Source organism: Chiloscyllium plagiosum, unplaced genomic scaffold (genome assembly GCF_037043375.1).
Source record: "Chiloscyllium plagiosum isolate Xiang-an unplaced genomic scaffold, Cpla_swu_hap1 HiC_scaffold_42, whole genome shotgun sequence".
Classification (NCBI taxonomy): domain Eukaryota; kingdom Metazoa; phylum Chordata; class Chondrichthyes; order Orectolobiformes; family Hemiscylliidae; genus Chiloscyllium; species Chiloscyllium plagiosum.
The window spans coordinates 14,994,968-15,018,434 of NW_028270180.1; the positions used below are offsets into that span (position 1 = coordinate 14,994,968).

Here is a 23,467-nt window from a genome sequence, read left to right on the forward strand (position 1 = left end):
CAATAATGTATAGTACTTGAGAAAAGATTGTTTGACAATCACTTTTGATTGGCTGAGTTGTTGTCGTAGAGAAAGCAACAGAATTTGGAATAGTAATAAGCTTGCAGAGTATTTTTAAAATGGTGCAAGGCTTGAACATATTCCTTTCATTTTCACAGTATAGGTCACTCTGTATGTCAATTCCAGTTGCATAAATGAGTCATGTTACAAGCATGACTAATTATCTTAAATTTTGTTTTTTGTGGCACATTCAGGATCATTCAGCAAGGGCTATCCACTTCTGAAGTCACATTTAATCGCACATATTTTGTGATAGCTTTTGCAAGAGTTGACTGATTGAGTACAGTTTTTATTCTGCTCATTACTGTGTGGAGGACAATAAGACTCTGAAGTAAACTTGTGATCATGCCATGAAGCTGCATATCAGTGGGTATAATTACAACAGAGTGGGTAGGGTTAGGACATGTTAGAAGAACACTACACCAGGACCACCCATTCTCAGGAAGGCAGTCCACAAAGTCTTGAACAGTTAACAAACAAAGATTACTCAATGTTTTTGTTCTATAAGTCAGAGCCTAGTATCATAGAATCATAGAATCCCTACAGTAAGGAAGCAAGCTGTTCGGTCCATCAAATCCACACTGACCCTCTGAAGAGCAACTCACTCAGACCCACCCCCGACCCTATCCCTGTAATCCTACATTTCCTATGGCTAATCCACTTAACCTGCATGTCCCTGGATACTGCAGACAGTTTCCCATGGCCAATCCACATAAGCTTCAAACCTTTGGACTGTGGGAGGAAACCCGCATTTGGAGGAAACCCAAGGAAATACAGTGAGAATGTGCAAACTCCACACAGGCTGTCTCCCAAGGCTGGAATTGAACCTGGGTTCCTGTGAGGCAGCAATGCTAACCACCAAGTCACCATGCTACCCGAAAGGTATGTCTATGATTAACATATATATCAGTATAGATTAGATTCCCTACAGTGTGGAAACAGGCCCTTCGGCCCAACAAGTCTACATCGACCCTCCGAAGAGTTAACCACCCAGTCCCATTTCCCTCTCACTACTGCACCAAACACAATGGACAATTTAGCATGGCCAATTCACCTGACCTGCACATCTTTGGACTGTGGGAGGAAACCGGAGCACCTGGAGGAAACCCATGCAGACACAAGGAGAATGTGCAAACTCCACATAGACAGTCACCCAAGGCTGGAATCGAACCTGGGACCCTCACAGCACCTTGTGAAGTTTGCTGGTGCTGTGAGGCAGCAGTGCTAACCACTGAGCCACCCTAATATTTAAATAAATGCTATTACATTGAAGTCTAAGCCTGAAAACAGTCTTTGATAAATTATGGTGACAGCGCAGAATTCACTGTGCAGAAAATGGTGGGAATAGTGAAGATGAAGAAAGGGATCTGAGATAATATGGAGAAGAGAACAATTGCTTGTAAAGACATGTTAAAAAAAAATCAGTACAGCTTTAGGACCACCCAACAGCCAGGGGGAAAAAAAACATCAGAGCGGCAGCTCTGAAGGAAACGTCACTAAGAAGAAACTTTAAGTTTCAAAAAAGCCTTTTGCACAAGCAGTCGGGGAAACAAACCTGTAAAACAAAACAGTGTGAGCAATAAAAGCCCACTATTTGTCAAAGGAAGAAACCGGATTGGATACACAAGTGGAAAAGCTGTCTGTCAGACACTAACTACATTGATCCCTTGAGAGATGGAATGTATAAAGTTTCGCTTTCACCTGAAAAACTAAGCGGCAGACCACAGTTAAGACTTCTAACAGTGACTTAACAAATTTCCTAATTAGTTCCTTGATTAAAAAAACTTACAAATAGCAAGTTAAATATCATTCTTTAGGTGCAGGCTCGGAGAATATTGACTTAAAACCAGTCAAATATTAAATTGTTCTTACAATTCCAAGTATCAAATCCCTCTGAATAGATTTAATGATATTTTTATTATTTTGATGCCTTGAATGATAAACTCAAAGTTCTATTTAACAAGTAGGCAGTTTCATGGTAGCCATCTTTGATACACTCAAGAGATCATTGCACCTTATTGACTGAAGCCATTTTGAGAAAAGGTCTACCCACAGATCTTTGGAAATCTTCCAGCCATCTTAGAAAAGGAATATCTTTCTTCAGCTTTATGAAGACACCATATTGGCAATGGAAAATCACATTCTACATTAACAATAGCATTTAAGACAGCAAATATTTAACCACCTTCAATTTTAGTACTGCAACATCAATTTTTGCAACAACAATGGTTCAGTGACAACTTTAATCAATAAACAAAACAATAAGGTAACAAAACGAGTGTGGTACAAGAAGATCAAAATCATAAAATAGCATTGGATGTATAGTCTAGAAGTATGTTCAAGATGCATTCTACAACAAAAGTTCATAGTACTTGAAAAATTCTATGGAACAATAAACCATCAGACCAGAGGAGACAGATCTTTCAACTGAACAATATGCTGCATGTGACAACACCAAAACAAATCCGAAACAAACACCTGTCTTTTCACAGGTGTGGTTCTAAAATCCCATATCAGCAAAGGAGGTACATTTCAGCATGTGATCAACAATGTACTCATAGCGAAAGAGGTCACTTCTTGACAATGAACTACAGCCTGAAAGATAGCACAAGAAACAATTCCAATAATCTTAACACAATATGTACATTCATGCCTTGGAACAGAACCTGGAGGACCATGTCATTAAGACCATAAGACCATAAGACATAGGAGCGGAAGTAAGGCTATTCGGCCCATCGAGTCCACTCCGCCATTCAATAATTCAATCTGCTATTATTGAAGGAGAGCAAACTTCACAAGGAAAATAACAATGCATAGACACACTATTTTGTTGCTTCCGAGGATAACTAGCAATGGATGAACATCTGATACCAATAAGATGTATTACAACCCTATAATTCTCCTACACTCCTGCAGCGAAATCCCTCCCTATTGATTTAATCCCCCTTATAGTGTAAGTCAGCAGAGAAACAGCAAGAGTATCAACATTAGATCAAGTGTTTCTGTATCTTATATAGACCTCCCTACCACCTTACCTCAAAGCCTTGGGGAAGAGTGGGCAAGAAAAGGACAAAACATAGAGAAAACAAATTAACCTGAATCACTTATTTACATATTACAATATATAAAACTATTACGTAATTTTTATGTTTAGTGGAAAAATACTTGGGAAGGAGTGTTGCATAAAGGCAAAGATGTCAGGGAGCAGCATATCACTGAATATAAATATCACAGCATGGGTGGAGCTAACATATTCTACAAGACACCAGAACCCTCTACTCTCAGAAAGACACACTGAGAGTACATGAACATTCGAAGAAGATAGATTAATCATTAGCCAATATAAGCATCAGTCAGAGCCTGGTATGCCTTTAATTACCACGTATCCCAGTAATTAGTATTAATACTGGAAAGAGCCCAAACACTTAGTGAAGCATCAAACAATATGATAAAAGAATTGTCAATAACTGAATGAACATAATGTTTGATTTGATTTGTTGGGACATTGTGTTGTATAACACAGGACCTCTATTATCTAAAAAAGGGTCCTCCAGACTAAAACAGGACAGTTCTTTAAATACCTGGCAGTAGGTTCCATTAAAATGAAGAGAAATTATTACTGATAAAGGAGCATCTGGTCTACTATCCCTCATTGCAGTATCTTTACAATCCCTTTAACTCCAATTCTGCTGAGTTAAATGTTACAAAATACCTTTACAAAATGCAATTTCTTTTTAACCATGCAGTGTCAACAACTTGCTTGATGTCAGCAATTGTGTCATATTGAATGTTACATTTTTAAAATAATTGCAGAATAATCAACCAGTCAGACTGATCTTGCATCGATCATTGGAAATCCTTTAATCCAGCACTGATCTGCAAGTGCTGAATCCACTAAATTGTGGAATGCCCTCCAGTGGGAGGATGGGATATTAAAATTCATTATTTGAAGTATTCCAGATTTTTGTTTTAAATTTCAAAGACTAACTCTCAAAGTGTGTGACAAACAAATTTCTTCAAACTGTGATGAGAAGTCAGGACACAAATGCCCAAGATCCCGAACGACTGCAGGAGGATCAGGGTAGGTAGGACTTACAGTCAAAAGTGTGGTCTTAGAAAAGCACAGTGGTCAGGTAGCATCCGAGGAGAGTCGACATTTCGGGCATAAGCCCTTCATCAGGAAAGCCCTCATTCCTGATGATTCCTGATGAAGAGCTTTTGCCCGAAACGTCAATTCTCCTTCTCCTTGGATGCTGCCTGAACTGCTGTGCTTTTCCAGCACCACACACTCAACTCTGGCCTCCAGCATCTGCAGGTCTCGCTTTCTCCTAGATTGGAGTTACAACCCAGGAAGGTTCAAAGCCGGGTGTGGACTGAAATGGTGTATCATTGGGATGTGTGTGTGAGGTTGGGGTTGGGGAAGTGGGAAGTGTACAGGGAATTCCATTGAGTTTGTGCATTTGGGCTTGTTGTGATGGGTGTTGTGGGAGGGGAGTTTCCTAACTAGATAATAAAGTGGCTTCACATGAGGGTTGTTGTGGGCCTAAATACGATACAACTTGGAGTTGGAATGTCTGTTTTGAATCTTTCTTCCTGTGGCTGGAAAGTTGTGAACTGTTTTGTTCCCCTTACCTAAGGTAAGATACAGTGTTGTTGGAGGTAGCCCCAGGAAGGTTCACAAGGCTGATGGAGCGACTGCTGTATGAGTAGTTGCGAAGGTTGGGCCAATACCTATTGAAATTTAGATGAAGGAGAAGCACCCTTATTAAAACAGTCAAGATTCTTAGGAGGCTTGGCAGGATAAATGTGGAGACGTTGTTTCCCCTATGGGAGAATCTAGGATCAGAAGGTGTAATCGCAGAATAAAGGGAATGGATATTTAAGAAGAGATGAGGACGAATTGCTACTCTCAAAGAATAGAGAATTTGTGGAATTCTTTCCTGCAGAGGGTTGTCAAGATTGGATTGTGCAAGGCTGAGATAGATTTTTAATCAGTAAGGGAATCAAGAGTTCTTGGGAAAAGGTAGTGGGGTTAGGGATTATCAGATCACTGAATGACGAAGCAGACTTGATGGGCTGAATGGCACACTTCTGTTTCAATGTCTGCTATGAGATGTGCTTTAAAGAAGGATTTGTTCGTTCATGTTTCTTTTGAAGCAAAGGGTTGTAAACTTGGTAACAAGTGCTCTGTTCCAAGCCAACTAATTAAACAGCTTGTGAGGCTTCAATTTTTTTTTAAGTTGGAACAATAGAAGCAGCCTGGATGGGTGGGATCAAGCTCCCACGGAACCAGGATTTTTAGTTTAGTTTCCAGCAGTTGCTTGGTTGGGTTTTTAAGCTGGCTGTGGAAGCTCTTATTCCTCTCTCTGTTCCAGCTAAAAGCTGGGGTTCTCTTCCTGCTGTTAGAATTTCCTGTGAGACAGTCTGTTTTACTGAATTTACTTTTTGCCAAGGGTGGGTTTCTGGGCTATTATGGCATTGGAACAGTTGCTGTTTCATAGTTAACTAGTCTATTATTCTGTGAAGTTTTTTCTCAATAGGGCTGTTATTCTAATTCTTCTTTCTTTTGTTATATTTTAACTGTAGTGTAAGAATAAAATGTGCTTCACTTCAAGCCTGTTTGACCAATTGAATTACAGACGGAACACAATGCCTTTGACTTGCTTTTAAAAATAAGAAAAAGTTAGCATCTAGGCCATCTTCTTAATATATTTTGAGGCGGTTTGGTCTGGTCCATAACATGTCTTATCGTCTTATGACCCTCTACCACTTGGAGGGGCAAGAGCAGCAAATGAATGCCACCGCTAACAAGTTCCCCTCCAAACCACTCACTATCCTGATTTAGAACTACCTCACCTATTCTTCAGTGTCACTGAAACAAAGTCCTAGAACTTCCTCCCTAACAGACAGACAAGAAACAGGAGCGAGAGAAGGCAGTATTGCCCATCAAGCCTGCACTGCATTGTGGGTGATCATGGCTAAATTTGGGCATCATAGTGATTGGAACCAGGTGGATCTATATTGACTACAAGATCCTAAATTGACGTTGTTACTCTGGGTCAATCAAAACCGGGCTGGTCAATATAAACAGGGGATTTAGCCCCTGTAAAAAGTAAAAAGGACCTAAGGGACAACTTTTTCACACAGAGGCTGTGCAAGTTTGGAATGAACTGCCAGAGGAAGTGATGGAGGCTGGTACAATTACAACATTTAAAAGGTATCTGGATAGAAAGGGTTTAGAGGGATATCGGTCAAATGTTGGAAAAGGGACTAGATTAATTTAGGATATCTGGTCAGCGTGGACAGGTTGGTCTGAAGGGTTTGTTTTGTGCTAACATCTCTATGACTCTATGACCTCACCACCAATGGATTAGAATTGGAATGTAGTCACTGTTGTAAAGTAGGGCAGCCAACTTGTGCACAGTAAGATCCCACAAATTGCAATGAATTGAATAGTCACTGAACCTTTCTTCTGAAACTGTCATTTTGCTGAGGATTAATGTTGACCAGAAGACCAGGGAGAATTATTTTCACTTTAATGTGGTTCCTTGGCATTTTCTCAGTGTTCCATGTGATTTGGTGTTGTCTGGGACAGTTTGGGGCCCTCTTGCTGCTAACACAGAAGTTACTGCTGTCGGGTCACAGTCCGTGACATGAACTCAAATGTTCAAGGGCACCTGCCAAGTCAACAGGTTGAAGTACACTGGAGGTTTGCTTATAGTACAGTTCAATACTGTAAGGTAACTGCATTTACAGAGGCTGACACTTCAGTGCTGTACTGAAGGGATGCTGCAGACACAAACCCCAACACTGCTAAGCCACCTCCCCAACACACACACATGTGCTGACAAACACACACATACACGCAAACCCTGAATGCTGCTAAACCACCTCCTCCACAGACACACACTCAACACTGCTAAATCACTTCCCTCACCACTCATACTGACAACACACACACTCTCAACACTGTTAAACCACAACAAACACACACACACACACTATTTATGTCGCTCCAACTCTCCGAAGAGTAGCCCACCCAGACCCATTCCCTCTCCTATTTTCCTACATTTGCCCCTGACTAATGCATCCAACCTACACATTCATGAACGCTATGGACAATTTAGATTGGCCAGTTCACCTAACCTGCACATCTTTGGACTGTAGGAGGAAACCGGAGCACCTGGAGGAAACTCACGGAGACACGGGGAGAACATGCAAACTCCACACAGACAGTCACCCGAGGCGGGAATCAATCCCGGATCCCTGGGGCCGTGAGGCAGCAGTGCTAACCACTGAGCCACCATGCCACCTCCTACTAACTTCAGGTCTTAACAGAGAGAGAAAAATAAATAAATCTCTGTTTAATTTGATTACTAGCTAACAAATGCCGTGCAAGTTAAAGTTTAACAGGCTTAAGGAGGCAGTGACAATCATTTACCACTGTCCATTGATCACTTCAGGGCAGCTTTACAGAGAGCTTAAGCAGGATAAATAATCCCTTTTGCTCTTCTTTTCCAAAACATTGCATTTTGTTTGATTTAGGTGTTGAAAAAAGCAATGTAGATTATCAAATCAGATTTCAAAAAGGTATTAGCATGTTCTTGCAATCCATTGCATTCTTCTTTTTTAAAGACTTTTGACCTCAATAGTGCTCTGTACAGGACAGAAACAGTCCCTTCACTCCAACTTATCCACGCCAGCCAGATATCCTTGATTGACCTAGTCCGTTTACAAGCATTTGGCCCATATCCCTCTAAATCTTCCTATTCATATACCCATCCAGATGTTTTTCAAATATTGCAGTTGTACCAGCCTCCACCACCTCTTCTGCCAGTTAATTCCATACATGCATCGCCCTCTACGTGAAAAAGTTGCCCCTCAGGTCACCTTTAAATCTTGCCCCTCCCACCTTAAACCCATGCCCTCTAGTTTTGGACTCCCCTACACGAGGAGAAAGACTTTGGCTATTCACCCTATCCATGCCCCTCATTATTTTATGAAACTCTATGATGTCATCCCCTCACTTCCAATACTCCAGGAAAAACCCCAGCCTATTCAGCCTCTCTCTGAAGCTGAAGCCCATATCCCTCTAAACCTTTCTTATTTGTATATCCATCCAGATGCCTTTTAAATGCTGTCATTGTACCAGTCTCGACCACCTCCTCTGGTAGCTCATTCCATACACACATCACAAGCATTAACTCCTTACAATACGTTTGCATTCAATTCCTCTCATGATAAACTGTAACATTCTATTAACTTTCTTAATTACTTGCAGTAGCTGCAGATTAACCTTGCGTGATGCATCTCAAAGCTCTGTAGTCTAACCATTGAGGCAATCTGCTTCTTTTTTATTCTTCCTGACGAAACGGACCATTTCACATTTTCCCATGATGTAGAGGTGCCAGTGTTGGACTGGGGTGGACAAAGTTAAAAATCCTATGATCCTGCCCCACTAGCTACCTGACAATGGAACAGCACTCCAAAGGCTGCTACTTCCAAATAAACCTGTCGGACTATAACCTGGTGTTGTGTGATTTTTAACACTTTCCCAGATCAGATGTCAATGGCCACATCTTTGCTCATTCACTTAACCTATCTCTATCTCTTTGTAACCTCCTTGTGTAATAATTACAACTCACTTTTCTGCAAACGGCAATGACAGCAAAAGTAATTGCTTGTGTACAAAGTAATTTGGTGGTAAAGGTGCGATAGGAATGAAGGCTTTATTTATCAAAAGGTGGAAATGGAGCTAAAGAAAATGAGAGACAATACCATCATCGACATTTCATTTTCAGTTCTTTTCTCTTTGATCTGCACTGCTGCCTCACAGCACCAGGGACCCGGGTTTGATTCCTGCCTCGGGCAACTGTCTGTGTGGAGTTTGCACATTCTCCTCATGTTTGCGTGGGTTTCCGCTGGGGTGCTCCAGTTTCCTCCCACAATCCAAAGATGTGCAAGTCAGGTGAATTGGCCATGGTAAATTGCCCATAGTGTTCAGGGTCTGGAGATGCCAGTGTTGGACTAGTGTGTACCAACTTAAAAATCACACAACACCAGGTTATAGTCCAACAGGTTTAATTAGAAACAGTAGCTTTCGGAGTACTGCACTTTCAACCATCTGATGGAGGAGCAGCGTTCCGAAAGCTAGTGCTTCTAATTAAATCTTTGGACTCTAACCTGTTGTTGTGTGATTTTTAATGTAGTGTTCAGGGATATGTAGGTTAGGTGCATTAGTCAGAGGTAAATGTAGAGTAATATGGTAGGGGAATGGGTCTGGATGGGATACTCTTCAGACGGTTGGTGTGGACTTGCTGGGCTGAAGGGCCTGTTTCTGCACTGTAGGGACTCTATAATTCCAAGTTGAGCAAGTGCTTCATGCTTAGCTTAATAAAAAGATAATGCCACACTTACTGCATCATTTTCAACTGATTTACATCTTGGCATCAATCTACAATGTGCACTGTCTATTTTTAGACACCGTAACAAGTCTGGGAGGTGGGAAGAACAGCTAATATTCAAAGATTTATGGCACTGAAGTTTGACTTCCATTTGCTTGTACTCCCACAGCCGCAACCATACATCATAGAAGCAGATGATAAAACAAGGAGATTTCTTTCGCATACTAAAGATGACTATTGTCCTGTGATGGAAAGTATTTGTTGCTATCTGCAATTTTAAACATCTTTTCTTCAGAAGCAAAACTGGGTGGGAGGATAATTTAGAACGAAGATCGGTTAGCCTTCGAGATGAATACGTAGGATTGTTTTGATTTAATTGATTATTGTCATTTTACCGAGATACAGTGAAAAACATTGTTTTGTCTGCTAACCAGACACATTATAGCTTACATAAGTACATCAGGGTAATAGAACAGAATGCAGAAATTGGTTTTACAGCTACAGAGAAGGTGCAGAGAAACCTAATATAAGAGAGGTCTATTCATAAGTCTGATAACAGCTATTCTTAAATCTGTTGGTACATGTTTCCAAACTTTTGTATCTTCTGCCCAATGGAAGAGGTTGGAAGAGAGTACAACTGGGGTGGGAGGAGTCCTTGATGATGTGAGCTGCTTTCCCGAGGCAGTGGGAAGTATAGATGGAGTCAATGGAAGGAAGGCTGGTTTTCAATTTCTTGTGGTCTTGGGCAGAGCAGTTGCCATACCAAGCTATGATGCATCCAAATAGGATGCTTTCAATGGTGCATCTATAAAGATTGGTAAGAGTCATTATGGGCATGCTGAATTTCTTTAGCCTTCTGAGGAACTAGAGGTGTTGTTGTGCTTTCTTGACGATAGCATCGACATGAATGGACCAGGACAGATTGTTGGTTTGTTGATTTGATTTCACACTCATCAAACTCAGTAGCTGAACTTTGATTCACTCAACACTTTTCAGATATAGATTCACAAGGCTTCCCTCACCATAATGTGAAACATAAAACCAGGAACAGGATATGGAAATTAATTTGATTGCTTTCTAGGTTTGATAAAGTTCCGAATGACCCCAATAAATTATTAGCAAAACTAACAGCAACAGTGCCAGCTTTCACCCTCTCATCTCTCAGGGGAGGCCTAGTGCTGTGATTGAAGCCTCACTAAATTTTTTTGAACACTCATTCATTGGATGAGGACATCACTGGCTAAGCCAGCATTTATTGCCCATCCCTAATTGCCCAGTGGGCAGTTAAGATTCAACCACATTTTGTGGGTCTGGGGTCACATGTAGGCAAAGGGGACGGTTTCCTTCCCTAAATTAAATTAGTGAATCAGATAGGTTTTTCTGACAATCAGCAATGGATTCACTTTCATCATTAATCTCTTAAATGCAAGAGGTATAGAAGGTAAGACAGACAAACTTAGGGTTTTGGATTACTATCTGGGAGTATGATGTTATTGCTATTACTGAGACTTGTTTGAGGGAAGGGCATGATTGGCAACTAAATATCCCAGGATATCAATGTTTCAGGTGGGAGAGAGAGGGAGGTAAAAGGGGTGGAGGAGTTGCATTACTGGTCAGAGACGATATCACAGCTGTGCTGAAGGAGGGCACTATGGAGGACTCGAGCAGTGAGGCAATATGGGCAGAGCTCAGAAATAGGAAGGGTGCGGTAACAATGTTGGGGTTGTACTCCAGGCCTCCCAACAGTGAGCGTAAGGTAGAGGTACAAGTATGGAGACAAATTATGGAAAGATGTAGAGCAACAGGGTGGTGCTAATAGGAGATTTTAATTTTCCCAACATTGACTGGTATTCACTTAGTGTTAGAGGTCTAGATGGAGCAGAATTTCTAATGAGCACCCAGGAGGGTTTTCTAGAGCAGTATGTAAATAGTTCAACTCAGGAAGGGGCCATACTGGCCTGGTGTTAGGGAATGAGCCTGGTCAGGTGGTTGAAGCATCAGTAGGGGATTATTTTGGGAATAGTGATCTCAATTCCATAAGTTTTAGAATATTCATGGACAAAGATGAGAGTGGTCCTAAAGGAAGAGTGTGAAATTGGGGTAGGCCAACTATACCAAAATTCAGCAGGAGCCAGGCAATGTAGATTGGGAGCAGCTGTTTGAAGGTAAATCCACATTTGATATGTGGGATGCTTTTAAAGAGAGGTTGATTAGAGTGCAGGAGAGATATGTTCCTGTGAAAATAAGGGATAGAAATGGCAAGATTAGGGAACCATAGATGACAGATGAAACTGTGAGACGAGCTAAGAGGAAAAAGGAAGCGTACATAAGGTCGTGACTGAAAACACAACGCTTTGGAAGAATATCGGGAGTGTGGGACCAATCTGAAACGAGAAATTAAGAGGGCTAAAAGGGGTCATGAAATATCTTTTGCAAACAGGGTTAAGGAAAATCCAAAGCCTTTTATTTATATATAAGGAACAAGAAGCTAATGAGAGAAAGGTTTGGCCCACTCAAAGACAAAGGAGGAAAGTTGTGCCTGGAGTCAGAGAAAATGGGTGAGATTCTTCATGAGTTCTTTGCATTGATATTCACTGAGGAGAGGGATATGATGGATGTTGAGTTTCGGGATAGATGTTTGAATACTCTTGGTCAAGTCAGCATAAGGAGGGAGGAAGTGTTTGATGTTAGAAAAGGCATTAAGATGGACAAGTTCCCAGGACCGGATGTGATCTATCAAGGTTATGAGGGAAGTGAGAGACGAAATAGCTGGGGCTTTAACAGATATCTTTGCAGCATCCTTCAACATGGGGTAAGTCCCAGAGGATTGGAGAATTATTAATGTCCCCTTGTTTAAGATGGGTAGCAGGGATAATCCAAGTAATTATAGATAGGTGAGCCTGACATCAGAGGTAGGGAAGCTGCTGGATGATACACTGAGGGATAGGATCTCTTCCCATTTGGAGGAAAATGGGCTTATCAGTGATAGGCAACATGGTTTTGTGTAGGGAAGGTCACGTCTTACCCACTTAATAGAATTCTTTGAGGAAGTGACAAAGTTGATTGATGAGGGAAGAGCTGTAGATGTCATATACATGGACTTCATTAAGGCTTTTGATAAGGTTCCCCATGATAGGTTGATGGAGAAAGTAAAGTCACATGGGGTCCAGGATGTACTAGCTAGATGAATAGAGAACTGGCTGGACAACAGGAGACAAAGGAAGTAAGAGTGGAAGGGAATTTCCCCAAATGGAGAACTGTGACGAGTGGTGTTCCACAGAGATCTGTACTGGGACCACTGTTGTATGTGATATACATAAATTATCTGGAAGAAGTTATAGGTGGTCTGATTAGCAAGTTTGCAGATGATACTAAGATTAGTGGAGTAGCAGATAGTAAAGGGGACTGTCAGAGAATGCAGCAGAATATAGATAGATTGGAGAGTTGGGTGGAGAGATGGCAGATGGAGTTCAATCAGGGAAAATGTGAGGTGGTGCATTTCAGAAGATCCAATTCAAGAGCAAACTATACAGTAAATGGAAAAGATCTAGGAAAAATTGATGTACTGAGAGATCTGGCTGTTCAGGTCCATTGTACCCTGAAGGTAGAAACGCAGGTCAATAGAGTGTTCAAGAAGGCATACAACATGCTTTCCTTCATCGGACATGGTACTGTAACAGGTCATGTTACAGTTGTATAATCTTGTGGTTCGGCCACATTTGGAATACTGCATACAATTCTAGTCACCACATTACCAAAAGGATGTGAATGCTTTGAAAAGGGTGCAGAGGAGGTTCACCAGGATGTTGCCTGGAATAGAGGGCGTTAGCTATGAGGAGAGGTTGAGTAGGTTAGGATTATTTTCATTAGAAAGACAGAGGTTGATGGGGGAACCTGATTGAAGTCTACAAAATCATGAGAGGTATAGACAAGGTGGATAGCAAAAGCATTTTCTTTAATTGGGGGACTCAATTATTAGGGGTCACGATTTCAAGGTGAGAGCGGAAAACTTTAAGGGAGATATGCGTGGAATGTTCTTTATGCAGAGGGTGATGGGTGCCTGGACGGTGTTGCCAGCGGAGATGGTATAGGTGGGCACAATACCGTCATTAGACAGATACATGAATGGGCAGGGTGCAGAGGGATACAGATCTTTGGAAAATAGGCGACAGGTTTAGATAAAGGATCTGGATCAAGGCAGGATTGGAGGGATGAAGGGCCTGTTCCTGTGCTGTAATTTTCTTTGTTCTTTGTTCTTAATTCCAGACTTTCATCGAATTCAAATGCCATCATCTGCCATGGCAAGATTCAAACCTGGATCTCCTGAACATTACCTGGATTACCAGTCCAGCAGTAATACCATGAGGCTGTTCCCTCCCACATTTACCTTCATGATTTAAATGTGGCCTGACTGGCCAACCAGGCAGTGCAGCTGTTGTTCAAATTGCTGGATGAACTGTCATTTAGCGAGGGAAGACAAATTTATCAACTGGGAATTCAGAAGAAGAAGAGAGTGCTAAATGGAATTGGCCATGAATCCCATTGGGCTGATTTCAAATTGGATTCAGTTGGAGCTGCCATGGACTCTTGGCATGCCATTTATTTGCTTGGTGAAAGATTGAACAAAGATTAGCCCTTCCCTCACCCCCACACATGGATAAATAGAAGGAAGCTTCAGACTATCTACCTTATTTGATTTAGCTTTTGACAAATTCCTTTCCTTCATGAGATCTCAGTGATCCAAGTAGCTGAATAATGAACTTTTTCCACACAGTCATCTTTATCCTCAATTCTGATTCCCCTGTAGGAAACCCTCTCCACTCTTTTCTTTGTTTCTGATGTTATTTAATTTTCTCACAATTTGCGAATATCGCTGTCAAGGCCACTAGTCTTCAGAAAAGTTAGAACAACAAAGCTTCCATGTGCAATTTGCCTTTGCTGCAATCAAGGTAGGAAGACTGTGCAATCTTTCTCAAGTCTCACTAAACCACAGGCCTCCATATAAATTTGACTGTTTTATCCAGTTCCCAGTATGACCATTTGCTATGTTGCTGATCCCTAATTTCTCCCGAGAAGGTGAGCTCTTCTCTTGAGCTACAGAAGTCCACTTGGTGCAACTACACCCATAGTGTTGTCAAAAAGGGGGTTCCAGGGTTGTATGAGCACATAGACTAGTAAACCCCTCCAGCCTGCTTCACCATTCAATAGAAACATGGCTGACTTGATTGCTTCACATTTTTGCGTACTCCCTCAATAACCTTTGATGTCCTTGTTAGTCTGGAACCTGTCTTCGAAATATTCAACGTGTTTCCAGGATAGTGGGGAAGAGAACTTGAAAGACTCATGATCATCTGAGGTAGTTCATGTGACACAAATTGCAATCAATTGGCAAACAATGGACATTAACATAAAACCATCACCAATTGGATGGAGAGTCAATTTTGAGCATGGCGACACTCAGCGTAGTGGAAGGGCTTTTATGGTGCAGTGATAATATCCCTGCTCCAAGTCAGGAGGCCCAGTTTCAAGTCTGACTTATTCCAGAATGCCATCATTGAACAGGTTAATAGACAACATCTAGATCTCCAAGCAATGGATTTTTTGGGGCCCATCAGTATTGTCCAACCACTGGACCTGACGATCTAGGTTCAAACACCTATACCCACAGTGAGTGAAGACTCAAAGGTTGTCTGAATCACAGATGATACAGGTTAGGAGAGGTCTTTTGGCCCATCAAGTCTGTGTTGTTAAAACTATCCTAAATGTAGTCCCACTTTCCAACACAAGGCCCATAGCCTTGAATGATATGATATGACAAATGCTCATCCAAGCACTTTTAAAAGTTGTGAGGTTACCCATCTCAACTACTCTCCCAGGCAGTGCTTTACCAACCCCCATCATTCTGCAGGTGAAAACATTTTCCTCAATATTCCTTTTATCCACCTACCTTTCAACATAATATTATGCTTCCTCATTATTGACCTCTCAACGAAGGGGAACTGCTACTTTGCATCCACACTTTCCACACCTCCCATAAGCTTAAACATCTCTATTAGGCCTTCCCTCAACCTTCTCTGCTACAAAGACTATTGGTAATCTACAAGCATAGGCATTTCCTGATTGTCTCTGCTAGTGACCTCTCCAAAACCTGCAACTGATTAGTCAGATGTGACCAACTCTTCTCAAATCCAACTGATGCACTTCGATGGTTTGATGGGCTGATACATGTCCAAGCTTTGGAAATTAGAATCCCTAAAGTGTGGAAGCAGGCGATTTGGCCCATCGGGTCCACACCAACCTTCCAAATTCTAACAGGGGCTGGACATTCTGGATGCAGGGAAGTTGGTTCCCTTGGCTGGGGAAGTCTAGAACAAAAGTCACAGTCTCAGGATATGGAAAGATCAATTAGGAGAGAGCTAAAGAAACACTTGTTTTCTCAAGGATGGAATCTGCAAACGTAGAAGACTGTGGAGGCTGGATCACTGAGCATATTCAAGAAAGAGGTTAGTGTGAAAGTGTGAAGGGATTGAGGGTGGGGGGTGTGAGGGTTAGTGTGAAGGGAGAGAGGGTGAGGGGTGAGGGTTAGTGTGAAGGGAGTAAAAAAAAGTGGCTCAGTGGTTAGCATTACAGCCTCACAGTATCAGGGACCTGGGTTCGATTCCTGCCTCAGGTAACTGTCTGTGTGGAGTTTGCACAATCTCCATGTGTCTCCGTGGGCACACCCTGGGTGCTCTGGTTTGGTGCCACAATTTAAAGATATGCAGGTCAGGTGAATTGGCCATGGTATTAGGTGCATTAGTCAGGGGTAAATGTGGGGGAATGGGTCTGGGTGGGTTATTCTTCGGAGGGTCGGTGTGGAATTGTTGGGCCAAAGGGCCTGTTTCCACACTGTACGGAATCTAATCTAACCTAATTATTAAAGGCATTAAGGAAGGATGAAGAGAAAGCAGGAAATGGCATTCAGCTAGAGGATCAGGTGAGGTAGGATTGAATAGGAGAGGGAACCTGAAGAACTAAATGGTTACTGGTGCTCCTAATTTCTGTGGTTTCTAAGTTTCTGTCCACTCAGCAAATGAAGAGGAAGAGGCGTAAAAGCAAAATCATTTTCTCTCATGATTTGCAACGATGGATCTCCTCTCCACCTCTCATGTAAAGTCCATTTGAGTCTAAACAAATAGGATTTTCTCCACTTTATAGTTGCAATAAACATTAAATACAACAAAAGAACTGTTGCCATATAAGAATTGTCTCCTGAGCGTAGAGGAGAGGATTGCTGTAGAACAACTTTTGTGAAAATGGGACGCATTATTGCAATTTTGATTGGAGGGAAAGCAAAAAAAAAGACAATCATCGAGTGATAGTTCAGTGTTAATCTTTAACAATTTTCTTCTTTGGAAGGAGCTAAACAATCACCTGGATAGTCTTCAGAAAAGTTAGAACAACAAAGCTTCCATGTGCAATTTGCCTTTGCTGCAATCAAGGTAGGAAGAATGTGCAATCTTTCTCAAGTCTCACTAAACCACAGGCCTCCATATAAATTTGATTGTTTTATCCAGTTCCCAGTACGACCCATTTGCTATGTTAGACTTAAAATAAAAAACATCCTTCAACTGGGTTTCTTTAATAAAGATAAAATTATTGTTTTTTTTTCATTGAAACAATAAAAATGCAGAACTAGTTAACGAATGTAATTCGTAAAGTGAAATTATAAATGCCTCCCCTTGAAATAACTCAACATAGATGGACAAACGTTGACATATACAATGGATAAAGAGAAAATACTTTTCTCTACAAAGTGCCATTTTGGGAAAGACAACAATTTCGGCCAATTTCGTTCCTGAAGAAATAAAATATGAGACTTGAGATGCTTAGTTGGTTGCCTCTGATGGCGTACAAAGACCAATTTCATCAATCATAGGCAGATATCTCAGGGAGCTTGGTCAATGCGGCTTGATCAGGAAATACAGTGGCTGGAACTCACTATCTCTCAGAGTAGTAGAAGCTGAAATCCTCATAACACTTAGGGGATTAATTAGATGTGCAGTTGTGATGCCAAAGAATGCAAGGTTTTGGACCCAGTGCTGGAAAACAGATATGGAATAGTTAAGTGGTTGGTTTTGACAGGCAATGATTGGCCGAAGGGCCTTTTCCTGTGCTGTTGATCTCTTTGACTCTATCATGGATTATTCTCAATGTTCTTCAGGAGAACACTCAAGGTTCTGACTGGGGCAGGGCTCCAGCTAGACCCAACAAGAAGACTCTTTTCGGAAACTGGAGAGATGAGCTGGGAAGGTCTTTTTCTCTTCCTGAAGAAGGGCTTATGCCCGAAACGTCGATTCTCCTGTTCCCTGGATGCTGCCTGACCTGCTGCGCTTTTCTAGCAACACATTTTCAGCTCTGATCTCCAGCATCTGCAGACCTCACTTTCTCCTCCTTTTTCTCTTTACCCAGGCTGATCATTAACTTAAAAATCTGAACAATTTCCAAAGCAGACGATACAAATTGATAGTCTTCAACCCTGGCAGGGAATTGCACTAAACACACAGTTATCACAAGACCTTCAGGAAATCTCTAGTTTTTTAAAGAAAAACATCCTTTTTATTAACTTCTTTAAAAATAAGGTATCTCCATCACATTCAAGCTCAAGTCCACCAAAACAAATAAATATGAAGCATTTTCATGACACTTTCCACTTCTAGATTATAAGGAGCAGATCGCTGCAGATACTGGAATCCACACTGAAACAAGAAAGGATTGGAAATCATAGCAGGTCAGGCAGCATCCAGGAGGAGAGAGCAAGCTAATGTTTTGAGTCAGGACGGCGCTTCATCAGACTTGTTTTCACTTTTAGTTTACTGTTCATTTGGCTTGGAGTCAGACAGGTTCAGTTCCCAAAATAGGGGCATGCACTTAAACTAAGCCAGCAGTTCCATGCAGTACTGAGGGAGTGCTGCACTCTTTGAGCTGCTGTTTAGCTTTGGGAGAAAAGATAAATTGAGGCTCTGTCTGTCAAGTCAGGTAATGGATGCAATCAATTCCACAGGCCCTTATTTGGAAGAGGAACAGGAAGAGTCTTTCATTTTTATGGGATTCTGGTTGATATGTATCGCTAAAATAAATTATCTGGTTATGTCCTCGTTATTGTAATGGGATCTCACTGTGCACAATTTGGGATCTCAGTCAAGTCCTGTATAACTGAAGCATAACCTCTTTACAATACTTTTGCATTCAATTGCTCTCAATTGATAATATTCTATTAGCTTTCTTAATTATTTACTAAGTATTTTGTGATTCAGTGGGATACCCAGATCTCTCTGTATCTCAAGATCTGCAACATCTCAGCATTTATATAATATGATCTAATATGCCCATTGTTTCAGAAGTCCCTACCCCCCCACTATGAATTCTGCATGTGATTGAATGCTTGTACTGTCCAGTTCAAGCTCAGATCATGATATTGCATACTCCTGGTCCTTCCTTAGTCTGCACCTCACTCCACCAAGCTGCCAATGTCAACCTAACCAGACTATTTCCCTAAAATGTTCCCACCTCACTTCTTGAGCAGAGACTTGACACAGATGCTAATGGAAGTGCCAGCCATTTATTGTTACAATGTAGCCATATCAGATATAGTAAACAAAGTAAAATTTAGAAAACTTTATGATCATAGTTTATAAATAATTGTATAAGACAATAAAATCTATATCTTGTTTTATTAAATAAATGGCCCACTTATATTATTGATGAAATTGCACAGTTTTAATTGTTTGGTTGTATGCAGCATGCGTGTTGCTGAAAGAAAAATCCATTTTGTTGAAACTTTTCATCTTGCACTCATCTGGGCGATTCACAGAAAATACCAAAGTAAAGAGAAAACAATATTTATACCATATAAGAGTGCTACTTGGTTGGCCTCCAGCTGCCACCCAATCAGCATTCTCTTTGCTTACAGTACAAATGTTGGTCTTCTCTTTAAATTGGCATTCTTGCAAATGATCCTGATAAATGTAAAATACAAAGTTTGACAAAATCCAGTGTTGTGCTACTGTGACAGAAGACGAGTAACCATGCAATTAGATTACTGTAGAATGTACATAGACTCTGAGAATCAGTTAGCTCATCTGAATGTTTACTTTAAATTGTGACTTCCATCTACTTCAGCATTAAGATTCTGTCCAGTGCTGAAGAGATTCATTGGCATTCCAAGTTTCAACAAGTCTGAGGACTGTTCAGCTCTGCAGCCAAGGATCTAAACAGTCTTAATTTCATTTTATTTTAAAGCAGTTACTAAATTGTATTCGCAGAGTAGAGGATGAATTCAGCGATGTAAGTGGGTAACAGGTTTGGAGAAGTGACAGATTTACAAATCACTGAATTGGCAAATCCTCAAAGGTCCACAGGAACTCTTGACTGATTGCTCATAATTCTATTAGGCACTGAGATAAAGGAAGGTTTTGATTTCCTTATAAGCCTTATTAAATCTTCTACATTATTCACAACTTTCGTCAATTTCTAAACCTATCAATCATACAGAACAACTTCAAATAAAATTCCCATAAACAAATGAGTGTAAGCACATGATTCCTTTTCTTCATTCACAAAAGTAAGTTTTCAAAAAAGTAGCCAATATTTCTGCTTAAACAACATCTCTCAACACCCCAAATTCTTCCACAGTGAATGGGACTGTGGTTAAATTAACATGACAGTCAATTTGGGCATAGATAAACTAAATGACACTTACTGCTGTGTTTGTGTTGGTGGCATCAGATGAAAGGCTGCAAAGATTTATGAGGAGCACCACATTTTCTGCAAACAGATATTTGACAATCATAATTGGCACACATATTTTCAGTTCTCCACAGAGCTATGAACTTAAATTAGGTATTCACGTACTGGAGTTAGGCTTAAATACAAGGTCGGATGTCTCTCGATTTGAAGTCAACGTTCACTCAGAATCACAAATTTCCACTATCTATCTCTATATGACTGATTCTTGACCCTTTGATCTTTAAGGGTACAGCAGGATGTCCCAATGAGGCATTTGGATCTGGAGTGTGGCTCTGCCTCATCATTGAAATGTTTTGCGATTCAAAACAGCTTGTCCCACTTCAAGGAGAGTTCCAGAGCCATCTTTGAAGTGTTTTCTCTTTGTCCTCCTCTGAAATGCTGGCCATTTGAGAGTTGAGAAACCAAGACCTAGAAGAGGCAATGCTTTTCGGTCGACTAGAGTGTGTCCAGTCCATTTGCAGGTGATTTTATCAGGAGGAATGTATGACAGAATCTTTGTTACCAAACAAATCCAAGGAAATGCCAAAAAAAAGAGAGCTTTTAATTTCATTCATCGACCTGACCAATGTATTTGGGTCAGTAAATCACTAGGCTCTATGGATTGTTCTCCAGAGATTTGATATCTAAGAAAATTCTTCCCAATCCTTCATCACGATGATATGACCTCTATTCCTGATGAAGGGCTTTTGCCCGAAACGTCGATTTTCCTGCTCCTCAGATGTTGCCTGACCTGCTGTGCCTTTACAGCACCACTTTAATCTAGACTCTGGTTTCCAGCATCTGCAGTCCTCGTTTTTACCACGATGGTATGACCACAACTGCCTTGATCTGAATAGAGAGCAGACTATTATCAAAGTACACAATATACTTCCTGTCTTTGTTGACGTCTAATTGCCACACTAGATTTCCATTAATCACTGGTGTAGACCTGCAAGATAATCTTAATAACTCATATTCTCCCCATTGTGATGTTAATGCAGAAAGGGGATACCTTTAACACCACTGAATCAGTAGAGATTCAGATGTTGTTTGCTATTAGCTTTTTGTGTACGTTCAATATAATGAGAGATATCAGCAGCATGCATGAATTAAGAATCAGTAAGTCTTCCAAACCCTTATTAATACTAATTTAGCAATTTCTAATTACAGCAAACTTGCTAAACTAATCAGAAGATAATTATATTTTCTACATGGTTGCTGGTCCATGGAACAACCTTTCTTCAATTTAATGTCACGGCTGTAGCCAGTCCCGGAAGAGTGGATTTTAGAAATTTCCTTGATAACTCAAACTTCCAAAAGCATATGCATTCCATAAGCACTTTCAGTTTCAAAAGTCACTGCAGCACCTTAATTCTGTGGCCATAGAACTGGAGAAAGTTTGCTTTTGTTAATTAGACATAATGCTCAACATGTCAGCTTTAATTATAGATTGAAAGCTGCAGGGTCGCGAGGTAAAATTAATAAGGTGCTTTGCTTTCTATCCTCATTTCCAATTAGCTTCTAATATAGACACAAAAACATCCATCTGAATGTGTGCAGAGCTGGCATGGTGCAGTGGTTAACTCAAAACCCACTATTGCCTTGCAGGAAGATTCCAGATATATTTGCATTAGTTCCTGGTTCCTCAAATGACAGGCAACCTCTTCCAATGAAGAACAAAGAGGCCATTTGACCCACTGCACATGAACTGGACCTAGGAATTAGTCTTAAACCCCTGCTACTTCCATACACGTTGCAGAATTTCTCCCCTTCAAATTTTTTTCTCCTCTTCAAGCATGCTTCTGACAGACACAACAATATTTGCTGCTCAGATCACAGTAATTTGCAATGTAAAACTTCTCCTCATCTTTTCCCCTCACTACACCATTCCACACAAAGCAATTGACAGTGACACTGAAAGGATTCCCTGTGACTTTGGCAATTGGATAGCTACTTGTAATAGCATTTACTAGCCGACGTACATATTTGCTAACACTCAATAGTTTGACTTTGGTACAGTCAGATTTTTCAAAGTTTCATGGAATCATAGAATCCCTACAGTGTAGAAGGAGGCCATTCAGCCCATCGAGTAACACTGACCCTCCGAAGTGCATCCCACCCAGACTCAGGCCCCCCTCCCAATGTGGACAATATTTGTTACCCATCCTTAATTGCCCTGGAACTGAGTGGTTTGCGAGGTCATTTCAGAGGGTACCCAATAATCAACCACAACACTGAGAGTCTGGTGTCAACTATAGGTCAAACCAGATAAGGATGGTGGATTTCCTTTCCTAAAGAACATTAGAAAACCAGATGAGTTTTTTTAATTTTAGAATCTCTGAAGTGCAGAAAGACACCGTTCAGCCAATCAATTCTGCACCGACCCTTCGAAGAGCACACCACTCAAACCCAGACCCTACCATATCCCTGCAACCCCACATTTACCATGGCTAACCGAACTGGTGTGCACATCCCCTGACACGACTGGTCAATTTCCCATAGCCAATCCACCTAACCTGCGCATCTTTGGATTGTGGGAGGAAACTGAAGCACTCAAACCCACACAGACACAACGAGAACGTGCAAACTCCACAGTCACCCAAGACTGGAATCACAAAGTTCCATCATCTATCTCCAAATGACTGATTCTTGACCCAAGGCTGGAATCAAACCCAGATCCATGGTTCTATAAGACAGCATTGCTATCCACTAAGCCATCGTGCCACCCAAATCAATTATAGTTTTATGGTTGCCTTTGTTGACAATCAATTAAACTTAAAATTCCATCAGCTGCCATCACGTAGGGTTTTAACCTCTGTCATTAGACCATTAGTTTGGGCCTTTTGGATTGTTAGTCCAGTGACATTTCCCTCTCCAACACCATGTCGCTATCCAGATGCATCTTTCGAAGGAGACATCAACCCATGCCTCACACTTGGATCTTAACCTTCCTTAGACACTATTTTGAAGAGGAAGTTGGAAGTTCCCCCAAAGTCCTGCTCAAAATATCTCCCTCGATCATCATCACTTTAACAGTGTAATTGGTTATACACTATATACTTTGGGAGCTTGAATAGATTGCTACATTCGCTGACATTAGAACAGTGACTAAATTACATGAGTAGGCAGTACTGCACTGTTGTATAAGGTGATGATGATGTGGAGGTGCCAGTATTGGACTGGGGTGAACAAAGTTAAAAAGTTAGAAAGTAATGGTTCTGAACAAGTCAAATGTT

At 41.0% G+C, this 23,467-nt stretch overlaps 1 long non-coding RNA gene across 1 annotated transcript in view; it reads right to left on the bottom strand.

The window, feature by feature from the left end:
* The window catches only part of LOC122542648 (uncharacterized), a 92,889-nt gene that overhangs the window by 47,753 nt on the left and 21,669 nt on the right, over positions 1-23,467 (bottom strand). Inside the window, exon 3 of the long non-coding RNA XR_015754166.1 lies at positions 20,206-20,270. This is a non-coding gene — a long non-coding RNA (uncharacterized LOC122542648). The remainder of the gene's footprint in view (positions 1-20,205; positions 20,271-23,467) is intronic.